General features: G+C 37.1%; 1 long non-coding RNA gene across 2 annotated transcripts in view; it reads right to left on the bottom strand.

Moving 5' to 3' along the window:
- Positions 1–23,014, bottom strand: part of LOC125160314 (uncharacterized) — a 180,917-nt gene that overhangs the window by 146,145 nt on the left and 11,758 nt on the right. For both annotated transcript variants that reach the window (XR_007150208.1, XR_007150207.1), the window contains 2 exons: positions 10,794–10,835; positions 2,579–2,705 (listed from right to left, as the gene is read on the bottom strand). This is a non-coding gene — a long non-coding RNA (uncharacterized LOC125160314). The remainder of the gene's footprint in view (positions 1–2,578; positions 2,706–10,793; positions 10,836–23,014) is intronic.

Raw genomic sequence — 23,014 nt, 5'->3', positions numbered from 1 at the left:
AAGAAACCTGTTGAATTAACCTCTTCTTTTATTAGCCATCATAAACTCAGGTTGGATTTTTTTGTTTAAGTTTTGCTTTGTACTAAAAAGTCTCTTTGAATCAAGAGGAATCAGCAAGCAAACATTTTTGGTACAGACCAATCCTGACCCCAGGATGGGGAAGAGTGGGAAGCAGAAGCCCATATACCTCCCTTCTTCTTCCACTGCTTGAACATACACCTGAAGGCTATATGACTCTGACAGAATTGTGTGGCCTCTGACATGTGTGTTCAGGCTGCTGGACCTCTCATGCTGAGCAAAACTTCAAGCGAGACCTGCAGGTAACAGGGTTAATGCCTTGGCATTTAAAGATACATATATGGTCCATTCATCAGAAGTAGGCTCAACAAGGTCACAACTCAAAGCCCAAGAGGGCGGAGGCCTCTGAGAACAGTAGCTTCTCCCTGCCTCTTGGTCACTCAAAGCACCTGCTCTTAGTTCTTTGTCTTTGCTTTCAACAAGTATAAGGAAACCACGGCCCTGTCTAGGGAGAATGTCCCTGGTTCCTGTGAAACATCCCTCTCCCCTAGAGCCAGGTTTAATTGCAAACCTAAAGGCAGTATTATGACAAGAGCCTCTGCATTTTTCTGATAAGGTACAATTTTTCATTTCCCTCAGGTTTTGTGATCCTCGGGGATGGGAACCTGCTGAGGATGCAAGTCAATGACCACAGGTGCTGACTCTCTAAGTGCTGATTTTTTTCTGAAAGGAAGGAAGACAAGGAGGGCTAGGAAGAAAGTGTGGCCATGGCAACTGATTGGGATATTAGAGGAGGAAAAAAGGCATCTAGATGAACCAGTATATCTCTATCTAACTAAGTGCAAATGAAGGAGAAAGATAAAAATGTTTTGTCACCAAGGCTACATTGCTGGGAAAGGCTTGGTGTTTATATCCGCCTGAAGGTTGGAGTACTAGCATTGCTGCTGCTACTTCTACTACTGTGAACAGAAAAAATAACAGTAGCTGCCATGTACAGAGTGTTAATTTGTGTCCCAGGTTTCTTACATGTATCATCTCACTAATTTTCACACATTGTTCAGATATAAGCACTATCATCATTCTCATCTTCAAGAAACTGAGACTTGGAAAGATTCAGTGACTTCCCCCAAACCAAAAAGCAAGTAAATAGCACAGCTAGGATCCAGTGCCCTAGTTAAGTGCAAGTTCTCACGTTGCACCTCCTCAGGCTCAGGCTCACCAGCAACACTGAACATCACTGTCCTACTTGGTCATCCAGGCTTCTTAGAGGGAAAAGAGAATGCCAGCCAACTAGCAGATCTGCCCTCTATTCAGAAGTGGACTCTACTGAATGAGCATCAGTGCCTTACACGTTTGTTATTGTCAAACCTCTTGCCTCAAGTGTGCCTCACCCGTAACACTGCGTATGACTGCTACCATTAAACATTCAGTCAACATTAGCACCTCTCACTTAAAACGAAATCTTTTTATTTTGCTATGCCTTTATCACAAAGAACTCCCGGGCTTCTCTGGTGATTTCTACCAACTCCACCAGTCCTCTGAAGGATGGAGGAGCCTAACTGCAAAAATCTCTCCTTTCCAAGGTTTTAATAGTCACAATGCAATTATAACCCCAGGCTCTGTCCACTCTAAGACACCAAAAGCCGCTTGTCTCTCCCTTATGCTCTCTTCAGCAAAAGTAATCAACAAAAGCAACCCCCCCCCAAAAAAAATTCTATCAAACCACGAGAAAATAAGCCAATTAAGTTCTTTACTATTTGGATAGCAGAATATAGTAAACTGTGGGCACAATATTTATATGAAGAATCTTTCAAAGTTTCAAGTTCCAGGTTGAGTTTATTTTTTTAGGGGTGTACATTTCAAATTAAAAGTAGTAAATATTTTTATCACTCCTGTACTAGTTTCAGTGAGAAACTGTCCATAAAATGTAGTCCTTTCCTTCGAATATTTATCTAGCTTTGAATGCCCACAATTCAATAAACAGTACAAATTACTCCATAAAATGTGGACAAACATTTTAACAGGCACTTTATTAAGGATTATACAAATAGGAGCACCTGGGTGGTTCGGTTGTTTAAGCACCCAACTTTGGCTCAGGTCACGATCTCATGGTTCGTGGGTTTAAGCCCCATGTAGAGCTCTACATCGGGGTCCATGCTGGCAGTGTGGAAACTGCTTGGGATTCTCTCTCTCTCTCTTACTTTTCCTCTCACACTTGTGCTTTTTCTCAAAATAAATACATGAACTTTTAAAAAACATTAAAGATTATACAAATAGCCAGTGAATACCTGAAAAGGTGCTCAATATCATTAATCATGAGGGAAATGCAAATGCATACCAGTAGTACTCAAAGTAAGACTACCCACCATTAAAATGAAAGATTCTGATAAAAACAGCTAAGGATGTAGACCGATTGGAATTCTCATATATTTCTAGTGGCAACATAAAATGGTATAATGACCTTGGATAAGGTCTAGAGGTTATTTTAATAAAAGTAAACACACATATGCCCTGTGGGCCAAGGGGTATTTACCCAAGAGAAATTAAAATATATGCTCACCAAGAAACAGGCACAAAAATGTTCAAGCAGCTTAGTTATAAGGATCTGGCACTGGACACAGCCAGAAGTGCTTCTACAGGTGAATGGATACACAAACTGTGGAATATTTGCATCATAAAATTATAGTCTGCAATAAAAAATAACAAAATACTGATAATGTAAAATAAATAAATTTTGAAACATGCTGAGTGAAAGAATCCTTATAGAAAGCATATATATGTTCCAATTTATAATAAGGTCTGGTCTGGAACAAATAAAGCTAATATTTAGTGACAGCAAATCAGAACACCAGTTTCCTCTGGGATAGTGGTGGAGGGAACTGAGTGAAAAGGAGCATGAGAGAACTTTCTGGAATAATATTAAAATTTTTTTTAATGTTTATTCATTTTTGAGAGACAGAGAGAAGACAGTGTGAGCTGGGGAGGGGCAGAGAGAGAGGGAGACAGAATCCAAAGTAGCCTCCAGGCTCTGAGCTGTCAGCACAGAGCTGTACATGGGGCTCGAACCCACTGACCGCGAGATCATGACCTGAGCTGAAGTCAGATGCTTAACTGACTGAGCCACCCAGGCGTCCCTCTGGAATAATATTTTAATGGGAATTTGGTTACACAGTTATATGCACTTGCCAAAAATCAACAAGTATTTAATTATGTGTTTTCCATTGTGTGACAATTTTATCTTAAAAAGACTATTAAAAATGTTTAATTCTCGGGGCACCGGGGTGGCTCAGTTGGTTAAGCGTCTGACTTCAGCTGAGGTTATGATCTCCTGGTTTGTGACTTCAAGTCCCACCTCAGGCTCTGTGCTGACAGCTTGGAGCCTGGAGCCTGCTATTGAGTCTGTGTTTCCCCCTCTCTGTGCCCCTCCCCTGCTCGTGCTCTCTTTCTCTCTCAAAAGTAAGTAAACATTAAAAAATTTAAAAAAATTAATTCTTAAAAGTATTTTTATTTTAAATTTATTTTATCAATATCTAATTTCTATTTAATACACTTATTCTATAAAATGTATTTATACTGAAGAAGTTAAAAGGAGTTGAACCATTATATTCTATTTGCTTTAAGTATGTCAAGAAATAACATGGATTGGGAATTAATAGAGGGATGGATGGGTAGATATGTGATCAAATAAATACAATAAAACAATGGTAAAACAGTAAGAACCCACTTAAAGTTGTGGTGACTGTCATGTTCTTTCAATTGACATGTCTGAAAATGTACATGACAACATGTTGTAAAAAAAAAAAAAAGAAAGAAAAAAATGCTTTAGTCCTTCAGTCCTTACCTATGTGAAATGATTAAAGAGAATGTGTATAATGAGGAAGAAAAGAGAAAAAGAAAAGTGGGCAAGAAACAACAGCCAACTGGACACAATCTCTCTCTCTCTCTCTCTCTCTCTCTCTCTCTCTCGATATATATTTAATCTCAAATTTCAATTGCTACATGGTGTTTGTCACACATTCAGCAGATATTTACTGAGTTTCTACTATGTACTGGCCTGTGTGAAAGTTGAACAAAAAACAGTGATTTCAAAAAGCTGAAAGTAAAGGGGCATCCAAAGATTTGATATACATAAAAATTTTTAATCAGTTTCATTCTTCTGCATGTCACTGTCCAGTTTTCCCATTACCATTTGCTCAAGAGACTTTTTTCCATTGGATGTTCTTTCCTCCTTTGTCAAAGACTGCTTTCTTACTTCATACACAAAAATAAATTCAAAATTGATCAAAGACCTAAATATAGGACAGGAAACCATCAAAATCCTAGAGAAGAGAATAGTCAGAAATCTCTTTGATCTCAGCTGCAGCAACTTCTTACTAGATCTGTCTCAAGAGCCAAGGGGAACAAAAGCAAAAATGAACTCATGGGACCTCATCAAGACAAAAACCTTCTGCATAGCAAAGGAAACAATCAATAAAACTAAAAGGCAACCAATGGAATGGGAAAACGTATTTGCAAATGACATATTGGATAAAGGGTTAGTATCCAAAATCTTATCAACTCAAAACAAATAATGCAGTGAAGAAATTGGCAAAAGACATGAACAGACACTTTTCCAAAGAAGACACCCAGATGGCTGACAGACACATGTAAACATGCTCAACATCACTCATCATGATGGAAATGCAAATCAAAACCACAATGAGATACTACCTTATACCTGTCAGAATGGCTAAAATGAACAACTCAGGAAGCAACAGATCTTGGCAAGGATATGGAGAAAGAGGAACCATTTTGCACTGCTGGTAAGAATACAAACTGGTGCAGCCACTCTGGAAAACAATGTGGAGGGTCTTCAAAAAGTTAAAAATATAACTACCCTACAATCCAGCCATTGCACTCCTAGGTATTCATCCAAAGGATACAAAAATGCTGATTCGAAGGGGCACACGCACCCTAATGTTTATAGCAGCACTATCAACAAATAGCCAAATTATGGAAAGAGTCCCAATGTCTATCAACTGATGAATGGATAAAGACAATGTTGTATGCATGTACAATGGAATATTACTTGGCAATCAAAAAAGAAAGAAATTTTGTTATTGGCAACAATGTGGATGCAACTAGAGCATTTTATGCTAAGTGAAATAAGTCAGAGAAAGACAAATATCACATGATTTTATACATGTGCAGAATTTGAGAAACAAAACAGTTGGAAATATGGGGAGAGAATAAAAAATAAAATAAGATTAAAACAGAGAGGGAGGTAAACCATAAGAGATTCTTAAATATAGAGAACAAAGTAAGGGCTGCTGGAGGGGAGGTGAAGGGGTGAATGGGTTAAATTGGTGATGGGCACTAAGGAGGGCACTTGGGATGAGCAGTGGGTGTTGAATCACTAAATTCTACTCCTGAAACCAATATTACATTATGTGTTAACTAACTTGAATCCAAATTTAAAAAAATAAACACAAAAATATACTAAAATAAAAATAAACTATTAATTATATTGAAACATTTCTAATAATAAAAAAACTAATGTTTACTAGAAAAAAATTAATCAGGCACTATCATCATGTAGGATTAATTTTGAACTTGGAATTTGTTTATACTTGAGGAATGACTAATATTAATCAATAGCACTATAATGTTGGAAGCAATTATATTACAATTAAATATATATATCATAAATAATTATTCTGTCATTTATTATTAGGCCAAAAGACAGGACATCTGTTTAATTATTATTTTAATAGAGTAGTGTTTCCATTTAGGAAGCTAAATTTAAAATATCCTGATAAAATCTTAAGAATTATGACTTTTTTTTTTTCAACGTTTATTTATTTTTGGGACAGAGAGAGACAGAGCATGAACGGGGGAGGGGCAGAGAGAGAGGGAGACACAGAATCGGAAACAGGCTTCAGGCTCTGAGCCATCAGCCCAGAGCCTGACGCGGGGCTCAAACTCACGCACCGCGAGATCATGACCTGGCTGAAGTCCGACGCTTAACCGACTGCGCCACCCAGGCGCCCCAAGAATTATGACTTTTAAGTAACCTTATTTAAACCTACAGCTTCAACTACTATCAATGATTACCAAATGTGTATTTTTGGCCAAGAGTTCATTTTTGAATTTCAGAAACTTGAAACCATTGTATTGTCAGACATTTCTACCCAGCTATCTCTCAGACGCTCCAAATTCGAAAGATTCAAAATAAAGTTATCTTCTCCCATATAGCTATATGATTAGATTAGGTGACCTGGTTGCATATTAAAAATGGTTGCTTAAGGGGAGCCTGGGTGGCTCAGTCCGTTAAGCGTCCGACTTCGGGCTCAGGTCATGATCTCACCGTCCGTGGGTTCGAGCCCCTCGTCGGGCTCTGTGCTGACAGCTCAGAGCCTGGAGCCTGTTTCAGATTCTGTGTCTCCTTCTCTCTGTGACCCTCCCCCATTCATGCTCTGTCTCTCTCTGTCTCAAAAATAAATAAACGTTAAAAATAAAATTTAAAAATGGTTGGTTAAGCCCCAACTTCATACTTATTTAGTAATAACAGTCAATATCCAGTGCTACTTATTCTAGGTTCTAAAAATATTTAAAAGTTTACTTTTTCTTATAATGAAAAGGCTTATGAAATAAAATTCACAAAATACAGGAAACTGGTAAAGAAAATATAATCACTCATGATTTTACTACACAATTAGTATAATGCTATGTGTTTCTGCAATACTTTTTGTCCCAAAACATAGTTTTATAGGAGGTTTCTTTTTTTCACTTAGTAAAAATAATATAAATTATTTCTACCCTGATTTTTAAAAATTTAATGTTATATTAGAACTTGTTTTCAATCATGCCATTTGGTCCTTGTAAACACTATTTTTAAATAGCTACAAATTATTTAGTTATCTCATGTTCTAACTTTTACAGATTGCATTCAGGTTCACATCACTTTTCTCCATTTTATAAAAGTTATTTTAATCAGTATCTCTAAAATATGGTTTACAATAAACTGCAGATAGCATTCACATTTAAAAATGATTACATCACTTCTATTCTTAAAAACCTATGTGGGATCTCTATATCCAATCCAAGTGGAACAGCAGTGATCTAATCAACCCTCCTGTTAAACGAACAAACAAAACTAAACTAAACCACTGGACAAAATATGTAAAACACATTTTTAAACAGTGGACATCACAGGACAGCAGAGGACAGTTATGCCTGATAAAGGGAAATCAAAAGATAATCCCTAAACATTAAAAAAAAAAAAAAAAAGACTGGGAAGGGGGCACCTGTGTGGCTCACTTGGTTGAGCATCTGACTCCGGTTCAGGTCATCATCACAGTTCTTGAGTTCAAGTCCTAAACCAGAAGGCTGTCAGCATGGAACCTGTTTCAGATCCTCTGTCCCGGTCTCTTTCTGCCCCTCCCTGCTCATGCTCTCTCTCAAAAATAAATAAATATTAAAAAAACAAGAGGTAATCCCTATGATTGACTGACTTTATTGTTTGTAAAGACTTTCTAAACTATGGAAACCCAAGCAAACTCTGCAGGTGTTAAAGAATGGAGTAGATGAAACTGAGAGTCTAAGGAAGTTAAGGTGCCTAGAGTTTACATATTAAACTACTATAGGGAAGAGAGCTGCCAAGGGAGAGAACTCTGGATATCTGAGCAATGTTCTGATCAGCGCACACATGGAGAGAAACTATCTGAGGATAAGGAATGAATTGTTGCACAGGGTAAGAGGGAAAAAAAGTCTTTGGAGCACAAAAAAAACCCTAGGAATCATTATTGTTTCCATGAGCTGAAGTGAAACACCTCATAATTCTCAGAATATCAGGTAATATAGAATTTTGTAGGAAATTCTACAAAACCTAAGTAGGAAAAAGGGACTTTGCCTCATTAGTGAGGTGGGGGAAGAATTGTGCTGGAGTTAACTAACATCTGATCTTATCTGTCAAAAATTTAAATCTAAATCCAGAGAGAGAAAATTGATGTAATTTAACTATGAACCAGAACAAAGTTCGCGACAATCTTTTATGAATGAAAATTCTTCAGGCACTCAACAAAATAAAATTATGATTTCTGTTGTTTAATAATTACTAGACATACAAATAGGAAAATATAACTCACACTAAAGAGAAAAATCAATAAGTGAAAAAATACATTACATAAGTGATAGAAATTTTAGGCAAGGGCATTAAACAGTTCTTATAACTATATGCCATGTGCTCAAGAAAGTAGAGGAAATACTAAAATATTAAGCAAAAATACAGAAAATATAAAAAAAACTCAAACCTAAGAGAGGAAAAGTACAATGTTTGAAAAGAAACATGCACTGGATGGGAATGACAACAAGTTTAAAAACAATGAAGGGAAAGGCTAATGAACTTACAGGGTGCCTGGGTGGCTCAGTGGGTTAAGCTTAGGACTCTTGGTTTCAGCTCAGGTCATATCTCATGGTTTGTGAGATCAAGCCCCATGTCAGCAGCATGGAGACTGGTTAGAATTCTCTGCCTCTCTCTCTCTCTCTCTCTCTCGCTAAATAAATAAACAAGCAAACATTTTTTTGAAAAAGAAAAAAGGAAAAGGCTAATGAACTTAAAATGTAGCATAGAAACTATTCAAAATAAAGCCAGAAAAAGAGGAGCAGAAAATCTTTCAGCTATGGAAAAACATCAAGCTGTCTAAGACATATATAACAGAGGTCCCCAAAGGATGTGTGGTACATTCATAAAAATATTTTTTAATGCCCAATTTTTTTCAAATTTGAGGAAAATGCAAACAAATTCAACAGGTTTATTGTACCCAAAGCATAAAAAATATCAAGTAAATAACATTAGGATAGATAGTAATTAAAGTGTTGAAAACCAGTAAAACATCAAAAATCTAAAAAAAAAATAAGTCTAGGTTAAAGAAGGGGGGAGGATACATATTGTGAACAGGGAAATAAAGACAAAATGACAAATTTCTCATCAGAAGTAATACTAAACAGAAGAGCATGTAACACCTCTAAAGTAGACAAAGATAAAAATCTACCAATCTAGAATTCTTTAACCAGCGAAAATATATTTCTGAAATCAAGGCAAAATAAATATTTTTTCAGGTATACAGAAGCTGGTGTAATTCATCACCAGCATACCTACATTACCAGAGAGAGAGAGAGAGAAAGAGAGATAGAGATTTCAAGCAGGAGGAAAATGATGACAAATGGAAATCTGGATCTACATGAAGAAATAAAGGGCACCAGAAGTGGTAGATATGTGGGCAAATATAATAATTTTTCTTTAAAATGTAAATGACCCATAAAAGGAAAGGAACAACAAAATGCTAAGAGGCAATATAACATACTAAATATAGTTTATGGCAACAATAGCAAGAAGACCAGGAGAACAAAAATGGGAGTAACTGTTGTAAAATTCTTACCCTCCATGTGAATGATATAAAATTATCTGAAACTAGACTATGATATTTAAAAATGTATATAATAAACCTAAAGCAACCACTAAAAAAATAAAAAACAAACAAGGTGTCTTAACTTTTAAGTCAAAAGGGACTAAATGGAATCTCAAAATATTCAATCTAAAAGAAGGAAAAAATAATGAAAAAGGAACAAAGACATGTGGGAAAAGAGAAAATAATAGCAAAATGGTAGATTTTCACTTTACCACATCAGTAGTTGCATTAAATATAAATGATCTAAAACCCCAAATAAATGTCAGAGATCATCAGATCATATAAAAAAATCAAGGTTCAACCATAGGCTATCTACAAGAAACCTACTTTAAATATAAAGACACAGTTACAGTTTGAAAGTGAAAGAATGGGATAGGCACCTGGGTGGCTCAGCTGGTTAAACATCTGACTTTTGATTTTGGCTGTGGTCATGATCTCATGGTTTGTGAGTTCAAGCCCCAGGTCAGGCTCCATGCTGACAATGTGGGGCCTGCTTGGGATTATTTCTCTCTCTCTCTCTCTCTCTCTCTCTCTCTCTCTCTCTCTCTCTCTCTCCCCCTCTCCTGCTCATGCTTGCACTGTCTCTTTCTCAAAAGAAAAAAAAAAGGAAAAGAATGAGAAAAGATGTGTCAAGCTAACACAAATCAAAAGAAACCTGGAGTGACTAAAATAGTATCAGATGATATGAATTTTACAGTAAAGGATATAAAGAGGTGTAGAGGAGGTTGTTGCAGAGGGACAAAGAAATCAATTAATCAAGAAGACCTAAGAAATCTAAACATTTGCAACAGCAGAACTTCAAAAATACACGAAGCCTAACCAACAGAATTACAAAGAAACAGAAAAATCCATAATCATAGACATTTCAATATCCCTCTCTCTCAATTAACTGATAAGATGAGTAGGTAAAAAAACGTTAAGTATAAAATAAGACTTGAACAGCACTACCAACCAATTTGACAAAATTGCCATTTATAGACTTCTTCACAACACCCAAAATACACATTTTTTCATGTACACACAGATAATTTACTAAGATAGATCATATTTCACGGCATAAAATAAATCTTAGTATGTTTAAAATTATTCAAACAAAACAAAATATATTTTTGACCAAAAACATAATTAAATTAGAAAGAAATAACAGAAAAGTATCTAAGAAAAAATTATTTGAAAATCAAACAACAGAGTCAAAATAACTCAGGGGTCAAAGAAAAAAGAGGAAATTTTAAACTTTTTTCAATGAATTAAAATGAAATTGCAACATAACAATATCTGTGATATGCAGCTTTAAACATTAAGGGAATTATAGCATTAAATACCTACACTAGAAAAAGAAGATCTTGAATCAGTAACCTCAGCTTCAACCTGAAGAGAGTAAAAAAAGACTAAATTAGCCAGATAGGGAACAGAACAAAGGAAATAATAAAGATAAGAGCAGAAATCAACAAAGAGAAAACAAACCATAAAAATAAATCAATAAAGCTGAAAACTAGTTCTGTGAAATTAATATGTAAACCTTTAACCAGAATAATGAGGAAAAAGTGACTCAACATTATCATACATTACAGAAGTGACAACACTACAGATTCTACAGATATAAAACAGATAATATAAACAGATATATGCCAAAAAAAATTCAGTAACTTAGATGAAATGGACCAATCCCTTGAAAGACACAAACTACCAACACTTACTCAAAAAGAAAATAATCGGAATAGTCCTCTAAGTATTAGGAAAACTGAATTTCCAGTTTAAAACATTCACACATGCATGTGTGTGCATGCGTGCATGTGTGCGCACACATACCCACACACACACACACACACACACACACAATTTCAGATGGCTTGAGATGTGATGTCTACCAAATTTTAAGGAAGAAATAATACCAAATCTATACAGAAAATTGAAGAGGGACTATTTACAAATTTATTTTAAGAGAACAAGATGACCCTGATATCAAAAGTTGACAAAGATATCACAAGAAGTTTACAAATCAAAATCTCTCACGAAAATAGATGCAAATTTCATTATTTTAGCAAATAAAATTCAACAATATATAAAAAGTCTAATACATCATGATCAATTTTGGTTCATCTGGGAAGAACAAGGGTAATTTGACATTTGAAAATTGAGGTGAAAATTGAGGTGTTTTACTATGTCAACAAACTAAAAAAAATACATAAAATATAAGCCACAAATTAGGAGAAAGTATTTGCAAATCATATTTCTGTTGAAGGACTAGTATCCAGAATATGTAAAGAACCCTTTAAAAACAATGATAATAGGGGCACCTGGGTGGCTCAGTTGGTTAAGTGTTGGACTGTGGCTCAGGTCATGATCTGATAGTTCATGAGTTAGAGCCCTGCATCTTGTTCTGTGATGATAGTTCAGAGCCTGGAGCCCACTTCAGATTCTGTGTCTCCCTCTATCTCTGACTCCCCCACTTGCATGTGCAAGTGCTCTCTCAAAAACAAACATTAAAAAAAATTTTAAATAAAATCAATGATAACAAAAAAGAAAAGTAAATGGGCACAAGATCTGAATAGAAATTTTACCAAAGATGGTATTTCAATGGTAAAAAGGCAAATAAAAAGATGTTAAACATTATTAGCCATTAGGGAAATGCAAATTAAAACCAAAATGACATACTACTACATATCCACTAAAATTGTTAAAATTTAAAACCTGATTATACCAAGTGTTTGTGGGGATGTGAAACAATTGGAACTCTCAGACAACGCTGGAGAAAACATGATACACTTTGGAAAAACAGGTTGAGATTTTCTTAAACACTAAACACCTATCATATTGTCTATCTATTTTATTCTTTAGTATTTACTTAACAGAAGTGAAATTATATTTGTACACAAACACTTATATGGAAATGTTCTCAGCATCTTTATAAACCAAGACAACCCAAATGTCTGCCAATAGGTACATGAATAAACAAATGTGGTATACTCATACAGGAGAGTATTGGACAACATCAATGATTATCAAAATATTTATGCTGAATGAAAATCCTTATTTTCAAAAAATGGTTTATTTATTTTTGAGAGAGAGAAAGAGAGAGAGAGCCAGGGAGGGGCAGAGAGAGAGGGTGAGAAAGAGAATCCCAAGCAGGCTCTGCTCTGTCAGCAAAGAGTCCAATGTGGGGCTCAATCCCACAAACCTTGAGATCATGACGGGCACCAAAATCAAGAGTCAGACACTTAATGGACTAAGCCATCCAGGCACCCTGAAAAGCCAGCTCTTTTGGAGTACTTACTTTGCTATTTCTTTTATATAAATTTTTAAAAAATGAAAACTAACTTATGGTAAAGAAATACATTACAACGGGCAAGGGGAGACTTTTGGGACAATGGATATACTCATTATGTTGATTGTGTTCATGGTTTCATGGGTATACAGATCTGTGAAAATTTTATCAAATTGTACCTGTTAAAGATGTATGCTTTTTGTTATACCTAATAAAGATTTACACAGTGGGGGTTAGAATTGATAAAGGGAGGAGAAAAGGAAGAAGAAACAACCCCTAGTGCCTACCCAGATCTCTGAGCATAGGACCTCTTCTTCACATCATATGCATGCCCTTCTGTGTAATGGATCCTCCTGCTCTCTTCGGTTCATCTGTCACAACCCTCACTCCCATCTACTGTCAGTTTCTTTCCCCACATACTGGACATTCTAGTTTACATTATCTTGGCCCTTCTTATGCTTAAAAACTCCTGCAACTCTTCTTTGTCTTTCATAGCTAAGTGTTAGCTGTACTTTCCAAGATCCTATTGGTGGCTGAGTCAGTTGCCCTGCTGTGCTCCCCTGTAACAACTGGTAGAGCTGCCAAAACATTCTTCACCCTACTTGGTCGTTATTGACTCACTTGTTGGGCTCTCTTTTATTGAGAAATCCCTGAGGAATAAATTGTCTGGTGTATCTCTGTTTTCTCCAATATTTCATACAGTGCCCTGTATGTAATTTGTTGCATGAAAAAATGAACAAGATTATGTTAATGTATACTCCATTCCACTGATGTCCTTTCAGTGCCATAGAGAGTAGGAGGAAGTCCCAAAGGTAGTCATATCTATTATCCCAACATTTGTTTCTTTAAAATTATTTTTTTAATGTTTATTGATTATTGAGAGAGAGACACACACACAGAGCATGAGCATAGGAGGGGTAGAGAGAGTGAAGAAACAGAATCCAAAGTAGGCTCCAGGCTCTGAGTTGTCAGCACAGGGCCTGACATGGGGCTCAAACTCACAAACTGTTAGATCATGACCTGAGCTGAAGTCTGTCGCCTAACCAACTGAGCCACCCAGGCACCCCAATATTTGTTTCTATTATGGGTAAAAAAAGAAAATATTAAAACAAATTCCATGGCACCTGGTTGGCTCAGTTGGTTAAGTGTCAGACTCTTGATTTCAGCTCAGGTCATGATCTCGCAATTCATGAGATCAAACCCTGTGTTGGGTTCTGCACTGACAGCATGGAGCCTGCTTGGGATTCATTCTTTCTTTCTTTGTTTCTTTCTTTCTTTCTCTCTCAAAAATAAATAAACTCAAAGAAAAATTCTAAATGCATGAGACCATTAAAAATGTTTAGCATGTCAGAGAAAAACATCTCCCCTCCAAGGTTCATAATGAGTTCCCCAGCCTCATTGCAGAATCATCCAGGCAGCTTAAAAAAAAAAAAAGAAGTCCTGATTTTTACATGTGGTGGGGGGGCAGGCAGAAGGAGAGGGAAAAAGAATCTTAAACAAGGTCCATGCTCAGTGCAGAACCCAATGCGAGGCTTGATCCCATGACCCTGGGAACATGACCTGAGCAGAAATCAAGAGTTGGACACCCCACCTATGCTTTCAACAAGCACAGCACTAACAATAATGACTGAGTAAAGTAAATTGCATGAGAAAGATCTAACAACCTGCTTCTCTGTTTTGAGTGCACAGTACTTCTGAACTCTTGGAATCTGCAATTTAGTCTGGCTCACAATTTTACTGTGAGTATCTGACAACCAAGAAACAATTAATTTAATTCTCAGAACAATCTCTGGTGGGAATGATAGAGGAGTGAGGGGAATGCTCTTGGAGGAACAGATGCTTTTCATCAGAATGTTTTTCTGTTTCTCTACTTTGACAGTGTTTAGGAACTATTCACAAAATAGACAAGTACATATTTACTGTAAACAGGTATTTTGTTGACCACTTATGCTTAGGAGCCACATTTCCTGGAATTGGTTGGAATAAACCCAGTTTTAATGTTTCTGCATGATCTAAAATTGAAGATCAATATGAAAGAAGTTCTGAAATGTCACTGGACTGGATGCTAAATGTAGTCCATTGTGAAATGAATCTGAGAGTACAGCCACTTAAGATATTGTTCTGTGTCATTTAGGTCAGACAATAGAAGCAGAATAGAAAATGCAAGCAAAGAATTTCTTAAGTCAAACCTTTAAAATACAGCTAAGAAAACTTGGGTGAGGATGTGTGAATTTCCAAGCACTATGGCAAGAGGTGAAAATTAAAATCTAGCTTGTAATTCCCTCCAGAACAGGTTGTTTCTTCCTCTTGAAACATACAAAGAAGAAATAATGCACCCAGTAAAGCCAAATCCTTTTAAAGCTTCTGTTAGTAGTAGGTTCATTTATTTTCCCCCTGAGCAAGCATCATTGGATTCAAATGAAAGGCTTGAGGCATGTTTGGTAGATGATAATAAATGATGAAGAATTTATCTAGTAAAGTCACAGTGGAAAATCAGAATGGTAAGTTTACTTTTACAAACATTTATTTAATAAGGACATGCACAGAAACCTGAAGGCAAAAAAGGCTGACGGCAAACAATTATGATATACCTGGGGCATCTTTCAACATCTATTTCAAACTGATGTGAGCCAAGAAAAAGTAACAGTAAATGCAATCCTTGTCAGTCAATCATAAGAAACATGAAAAATAGGAACATGAAAATATCACTCATCTCCTGCATACACAGAGATTAGGGGAAGTCTCCCTTGTAGAATCTTATTTTTAGTCATGGTAATAAATCTGAAATAACTGAAAAGAAAACGGCAACTGTCGTAGTCTGAAACACAGCCCTTTATAGCCACCTGTTAACTATTTCTGAATAGTTTCTTGAAAAAAAAGTCAATAGCAATTCAATCGTTACATCTATTTCAGACATGATTACAATATGTAAAGAATTTAAATTGCCTTATAATAGAAGATGTGTACATGTTCACAGCTGAATTGCATCAAGCAATAATGGTAGGTGTATATCAATTACTACTTCCTTTTATTGTGGATCACCTTTGCTCCTGAATTTATGTGCCTCTCAAATTATAGAGGGAAATGTTGCAGAAATGACTCAGGACATCAGGCTTATTCTCTAACAACCAAGTTTAGAGGATAGGTAAAAGATTCTAAATGCTAAAAACCTTTTCTGCAGTGTCAGGAGCAATTCCAGAAGCCTGTACTTTTTGAAACATTTATTCCTTGACCCAAAGGGGATAAAGTGGCAAATTTTAAAACAGCAGCACCTTGGAGACAGTTTTTACAGAGCAGTCTCCTCTTATGTGGCACTATGCCTAAAAACTAGTCTTTCTTTCACCTGAAAATCATGGGCTTGAGGCAGAAGGGGAATACGTGACAGATGAGTCTTCAAATAGCTCCCATGCTCTGGGAATGACATCCAGCACTGTGCATACATTATTTACTTTAATATTTGCAACACACCCTGTGTCAAGTGTGATACTCCATTTATAGGTGAGTACTGAGGTTACGTTTCTCTAGCCCAAGTTCACCCACCCAGTCAGCCTGACCCCAAAGCTGAGGGTTCTTAACTCTGTACCAGTCAATTTGATTCTGGATCCTGTTTGTTTCCAGCATGGTTTTATTCTAGCAGTCAAACATCAGATCGACTTCTGCAGGAAGCCCTTTGTTAGAGCTCCCAGACTACCTTGGCAGTTTCATCTCCCCCAAGCAAATTTCAATGAGAATACTGAACAGTCCTCTCTAGAATGTAAGCCCCTTGGAGGCAGAACCATAGTCACTTTTGCATCCTAAGAAATTAGTAGATGGTCAGTGATGGAGGAAGTGCTCAATAAATATTTGGTGAGTTATAAATGAACTGAGAGAATTGGTTAAACAATTTCCAATCTGTGCTCCATGAAACTTTAGGAATTATTTAGGGTTTGCTTGGTGTGGGGAGAGGGACTGGAAGAGCAGGGAAAGGGTGCTGACCGGGCAGGAGTTCTGGTCTGTACCATCAAGAGAGCCACAGCCAACCCTACATCAGTTGGATTGCTTCTTCTTTTTTTTTTCTGTTGAATTTCTGCACATTGCATTTGAGGAAAGCAATGTATGGTGACAAATAATGTTTAAAACTACTGGATTAGATGGTCACTCTTTCACTTCCAAACTTATGCCATTGATATATACTTTCTTCTTAAAAGACCACAGTTGAATTCCTGTAATCAAATGTATGCCCAACATACACATAACTGAAGTTGCTGTGGGAAATTGGTGCTGGTGGGTGTGGTGTACTTCATTTCTGTAATGTGTTCCAGAATCTCATGGAAGAAAATTGTGGAATAATCCAACACATCGAACTCATGAAATTCTAGTATGTGGGCCTTTGGAAAAGATTCCCTCATCTGATTTTCAGGATGTTGAAAGGACATTATTATTCAGAGGAGACATGAATCACCTAAAGTTTGGGTCATTCCAATCACAAGCAACAATAAACTCTATTAGAGAGTATACTCTTACGGGGAACTTTCTAGGATCCCTTGATGCAATAGGAGGTTCACATGATTACCATTGGAATAGTCTTCTGAGGCAGCTATCCCTACATATTAAGAGGAGACAAAAAAACCTAGTATTTGCCAGATCATATGGAAACTTTTACCTTAATGTTAGTAATTTGTAAGTATACACAACTGATTATAAAGGCAAAGAAATCCCAGAACATGGTTGGAGTCTGACCAGAGGCTCAAACTGGAGTTACACTGCCCATTCCCCAAGCTCAGTTGCACTGGCAGTGGGAGCCCCTTTCTCTCCCCCAAAATCTCATGGCCATGGCATTAGGAGGTGAACATTAGGCAAATAAAGTGAATAGTAATTAGGGGCAAAGTCAATTGTGGCTGCATCTACTCTGGAAGACCAAAGGGAGTTTATTAAAAGGAGTTTAACCCAGAAAAAGAATAAAGTTGTACAGGAGAAATGTTTAAGTCCATGTTCTCAGAAGTGCTTCTGAGCACCAGACACAAGTTGATTTATTCACTCAGGTCAGGGCAGTTCAGCCAATAAATAATGCTGTTTCACATCCATGGTTTTTGCCTGTCACCAATGCTGCCTGGAGGGAGCCAAGAACTGGCTAAATGTGACATTGTGACATATTTTCTTCTGGGGACTTATATGTACACATTCATCCTCAGAACAGAGCACCCTCTCTGCCTTAGGCTTGGGTTGCTCTTGCTGTTCTAACTCTCCCCCTATGGCAGTGGGAAGTTGGGGTAGGACCCTTCCCCAATGGAAGTGTTAAATGAAGAATCATCAATGACACAAATGCTTTGATCACTGACTTTGTTCTAGGTCAGAAGTGCCACTGTCATCCACCTTTTCCAGGAGAGTCATCATACAGAGGTTAGCTGCCCTGCCAAGTCTCCACACAAGCTAAGTGACATGGTGGATTTGAATTTTCTCAGGTCTGACTCTAGGACTAAAGTCTCTAATGACTCTGAAACAGTTTCTTCTGACACCACATGCTCTTTCTTGTTCAAGTCTTGAATATAGTGAGGCTTCTAAAGGATGTGGGAGGCCACCAAGCCTAGAGCTATATAGGCCCACCTTCAAAGAGTTGTTAGCTTTGTGGAAATCATTTGTGCTAATGGAACACAGACAAGCTCATACCAGCACAGGGAGAAGGGTCAAATACTCAACAGCAGGGGCGCCAGGGAGGCTCAGTCGGCTGGGCTGCCGACTTCAACTCAAGTCATGATCTCATGGTTCCTGAGTTCGAGCCCTGTGTCGGGCTCTGTGCTGACAGTTCAGAACCTGGAGCCTGCTTCAGATTCTGTGTCTCCCTCTCTGTCTACCTCTTCCTGGCTCACACTCTGTTTCTGTCTCAAAGGTAAATAAACATTAAAAATTTTTAAAAAAAAAATACTGAACACCAGTTGAGAACATAGTTATACAGACCTGGGCTCAGGTCCTGGTTCTACTGTTTACTCACTGACCTTGAGAAAGTTACTTTAATTTCTTCATCTACAAGAACTTGATGGCATTGCTCTAAGAATGAACTAAATAAATGATGTAAAACCTTGGCATCGTGCCTAGTACATAATAAGAGCTTTATAAATGTGGGCTATTATTCTGGATGTTGCTATTATTATGTTTGAAAAAATGTTTAAATATCACATTTTCTTTTCTAGCAAAAAGTTTTGCCAATCCAATCCTTTCACATGGTCCCATGGGATACAACGTAGGTCTTAAAATATATTTACACATGATTGCTTTCACTGGAGAACTCTAAATAGAAACACTTGTGAATTAGTGAATTAGTCAACATCATGTATACTTTTAAGTACCAAAGATACAAATATGCTAGCACAAGAGGAAAGTGAACAAGTAATGGAAAAAAAGTTCACTGCTAACACAAATTTTCTTAGGAGAGATAATAGCAATGTGGCCACATAGGACAATGTCCTCAATCTTAGGAAATACACATTAAAGTATTTAGGAATAAAGTGTGGTGATGCCTGCAACCTCTTCTCATGATACAATTCTCAATGCGACTACCATTTATGCACATCTTGTGAGAATGGGCACTAACTGTTTTTTTCTGCACTTACTTTTCAAGGATTTTTTATAGTGAATGCCCTTGAAAAACAGACACTATCTTCATCTGGGGCAAAAGTTAAGCAAATTAGCTTGCAGTTCCCTGATAGAAGTTACAGGTTTCTCAGCTGTGACACAAACCTACTGTGTGCACAGCATCTAGTTGGATGTGCCTCTGCAATCACTCCTGTAGGATGAGGGGACAAGGGAATCCACGTGAAAATAACTCCATAATACCTACTGTGCTGTGAGTTCTGTCATTTTGGTTTCTCACCCAGGAGTCATAGGTCTTATTCTAATCATCCAGGAACTCAGAGAAGGTATGTTGTTGTTTTACAAATAGGGTAAAAATCTCACACCTTTCATAGTTCTTGACCCCTGCTTTCACATGCTTGAGCAAATAAAATAAACACATACATATGTGTGCATAGTAAGTCCATAAAAGACATTAATTACCTGTTTTAAGGTCATGGGCACAATAACCTCAGCTACAAATCACTCAACTTTACACTTAAGCATATGGTCCCCGGTGAAAATGGAAAGGAACCAGATATTCTCTGGCATGCAGCCTTGGAGTGACTCCTTCAGGAAGCCTTCAGGTATGAAATTAAGAGAAAATGAACTCAAAAGGGCCTTGGATTGGGGGGCCTGGGTGGCTCAGTCGGTTGAGTGTCCGACTTCGGCTCAGGTCATGATCTCGCAGTTCGTGAGTTCTAGCCCCACGCCGGGCTCTGTGCTGACAGCTCAGAGCCTGGAGCCTGCTTCAGATCCTGTGTCTCCTCTCTCTCTGCCCCTTCCCAGCTCATGCTCTGTCTCTGTCTCCCAAAAATGAATAAACGTTAAAAAAATTTAAAAAAAAAAAGGTCTTGGAGGATCTGAAACAGCATATATGTCTAGCTCAACACTTAAACACTCAGGTAGCGGCACTTGGGTGGCTCAGTCGGTTAAGTGTCAGACTACCTCAGGTCATGATCTCACAGTTCGTGGGTTCGAGCCTCCTGTCAGGCTCTGTGCTGACAGTTCAAAGCCTGGAGCCTGCTTCGGATTCTGTGTCTCCCTCTTTCTCTGCTCTTTGCCTGCTCATGCTCTTTCCCTCAAAAATAAACAAACGTTAAAAAGGTTTTTTTTTTAATAATAATAAAAAAAACGACTCTCAGGTAAGTATTTACAAAGGCACATTATTTGCATACTGTCTTACTCTTCTACTCCTAAACGCATATTCACCAATGTTTTGCAGACATTTATTAAGCACCTACTGTGGGCCAGGAATCACAGTAAGTCTTAAAATAACCTTGTAATAGGTGGGTTGGGAAGTATTATTAAACCTTTCTTGCACAAGAGGAAAGTGAAGCAATGCAAAGTTTAAGGATTTGCTTGAGACTCAGAATGACAGGTCTAGAATATGAATTATAATCAAATCTTGACATCTTTGAATAGTCCATGAATTTTATATTCCAATCAATATATCAGCCAGGCTACTAGGGTCAACTTTATACCCTCCTTTTGAATTAGGAAAATTTAACATGGAAAAGGTATTTTATTATTGGTATCTTCTTACGGATATAAATTCTACAAAACACTGTATTTTAAAAATATCTATCTCATTTCATATACATACATTTAAAGGTTAGTCTAAGAATAATTTCCCACCTGGCCTGGGCAATCTAAGTATGCTCTCATTATTTAACAATTATTTTGGAGACCTTTTTAAAAGTATTACTAGATTTCAGGTACTACCATACTAAGCTTGGGAAGTTTGTCCACAGTTCTGAATCTATAATGATTTGATTGGATTCAGATTTGTCTTTCAAATGTGAATTTAGGTAAAAGAGTCATGAAATGACTAGCTGTGGTTATAATCTTTCAGTCAGTTGGTCGCGGGAACTCCAAAGAAAGACAAATTTTAAGTACAGCCAAATCATTTTGTTGGTAATATACCATCTTATATATATAAACCTTTATTCAGTGTAAACTTTTGAGCATATCCAAGTACCAAGTAATACCCGTAACTGAATATTATTTTCCTAATAAGATTCTTATCTGTATGTGAGATGTGACTCTTAGTTCCTAAAATGTGTTCAACTGATCTCAACCTGGATTTATTCATAGATTGTCTTAGATTTGAAAATGTATGGTTAGATACTGAGCCACCTGCAACCTTTGATTCTACTATGTAGGGCAAACTGTTTTAAAAAGATAGACTTTATTGTATGATTTATGGTATTTTTTCCACCAAAAGACAATGTAGATCATCACATGTAGATTAGAAAGTGTCAGCTATCAAAAATGAATATGAAGAAGGAAAACAAGCAGCTATGATGTATACATAATAGCTATGTGCATGCAAAGGGAAGGAAGCACAAAAAGAGAGGGAGGGAGGGAGGGAGGGAGGGAGGAAGGGAAAGAGAAATAAATGGAGACAGAACATCTCTTCAATTAATGTAACTCTACTATTTAGGTGACCTGGCTAATTAATATAAAAATAAAAAGTGTCTGTCCTGTGCTTATAAAACTGTTCATTGACAATGTAGACAGTTTGCAGCTCATGATTTCTTTCTTTTTAGTATGTGCTCCAGAAGTATTAACAGAGAAGAAGCATTTTAAATGTTTTTTTAACCTATTATTACTTTGAATAAGATTAAAATCTTCATAAACTGTTAGAGATTCAGATATACATTTTAGGAGGTCACCCTGTCAGTTGAAAATCAATCTTTTATTGAATCCCCACTAAGTCAAGAAGAATCTTGCCCAATTTTACATCAGTGACTTTCCTCCTGAAATGAATATGTATTTCTTATTTTTTTTTCAATTTACTTAAAATTTATTTATTTTTTTTTCTGAAATTTATTGACAAATTGGTTTCCATACAACACCCAGTGCTCATCCCAAAAGGTGCCCTCCTCAATACCCATCACCCCCCCCTCCCTCCCACCCCCCATCAACCCTCAGTTTGTTCTCAGTTTTTAACAGTCTCTTATGCTTTGGCTCTCTCCCATTCTAACCTCTTTTTTTTTTTTTTCCTTCCCCTCCCCCATGGGTTCCTGTTAAGTTTCTCAGGATCCACATAAGAGTGAAACCATATGGTATCTGTCTTTCTCTGTATTGCTTATTTCACTTAGCATCACACTCTCCAGTTCCATCCACGTTGCTACAAAAGGCCATATTTCATTTTTTCTCATTGCCACGTAATATTCCATTGTGTATATAAACCACAATTTCTTTATCCATTCATCAGTTGATGGACATTTAGGCTCTTTCCATAATTTGGCTATTGTTGAGAGTGCTGCTATGAACATTGGGGTACAAGTGGCCCTATGCATCAGTGCTCCTGTATCCCTTGGATAAATTCCTAGCAGTGCTATTGCTGGGTCATAGGGTAGGTCTATTTTTAATTTTTTGAGGAACCTCCACACTGCTTTCCAGAGCGGCTGCACCAATTTGCATTCCCACCAACAGTGCAAGAGGGTTCCCGTTTCTCCACATCCTCTCCAGCATCTATAGTCTCCTGATTTGTTCACTTTGGCCACTCTGACTGGCGTGAGGTGATACCTGAGTGTGGTTTTGATTTGTATTTCCCTGATAAGGAGCGACGCTGAACATCTTTTCATGTTCCTGTTGGCCATCTGGATGTCTTCTCTAGAGAAGTGTCTATTCATGTTTTCTGCCCATTTCTTCACTGGGTTATTTGTTTTTTGGGTGTGGAGTTTGG

This window comes from Prionailurus viverrinus, chromosome A2, assembly GCF_022837055.1.
Source record: "Prionailurus viverrinus isolate Anna chromosome A2, UM_Priviv_1.0, whole genome shotgun sequence".
Classification (NCBI taxonomy): Eukaryota; Metazoa; Chordata; class Mammalia; order Carnivora; family Felidae; genus Prionailurus; species Prionailurus viverrinus.
The sequence above is the reverse complement of the archived record's forward strand: the minus strand, read 5'-3'. Positions and strand labels throughout refer to the sequence as shown.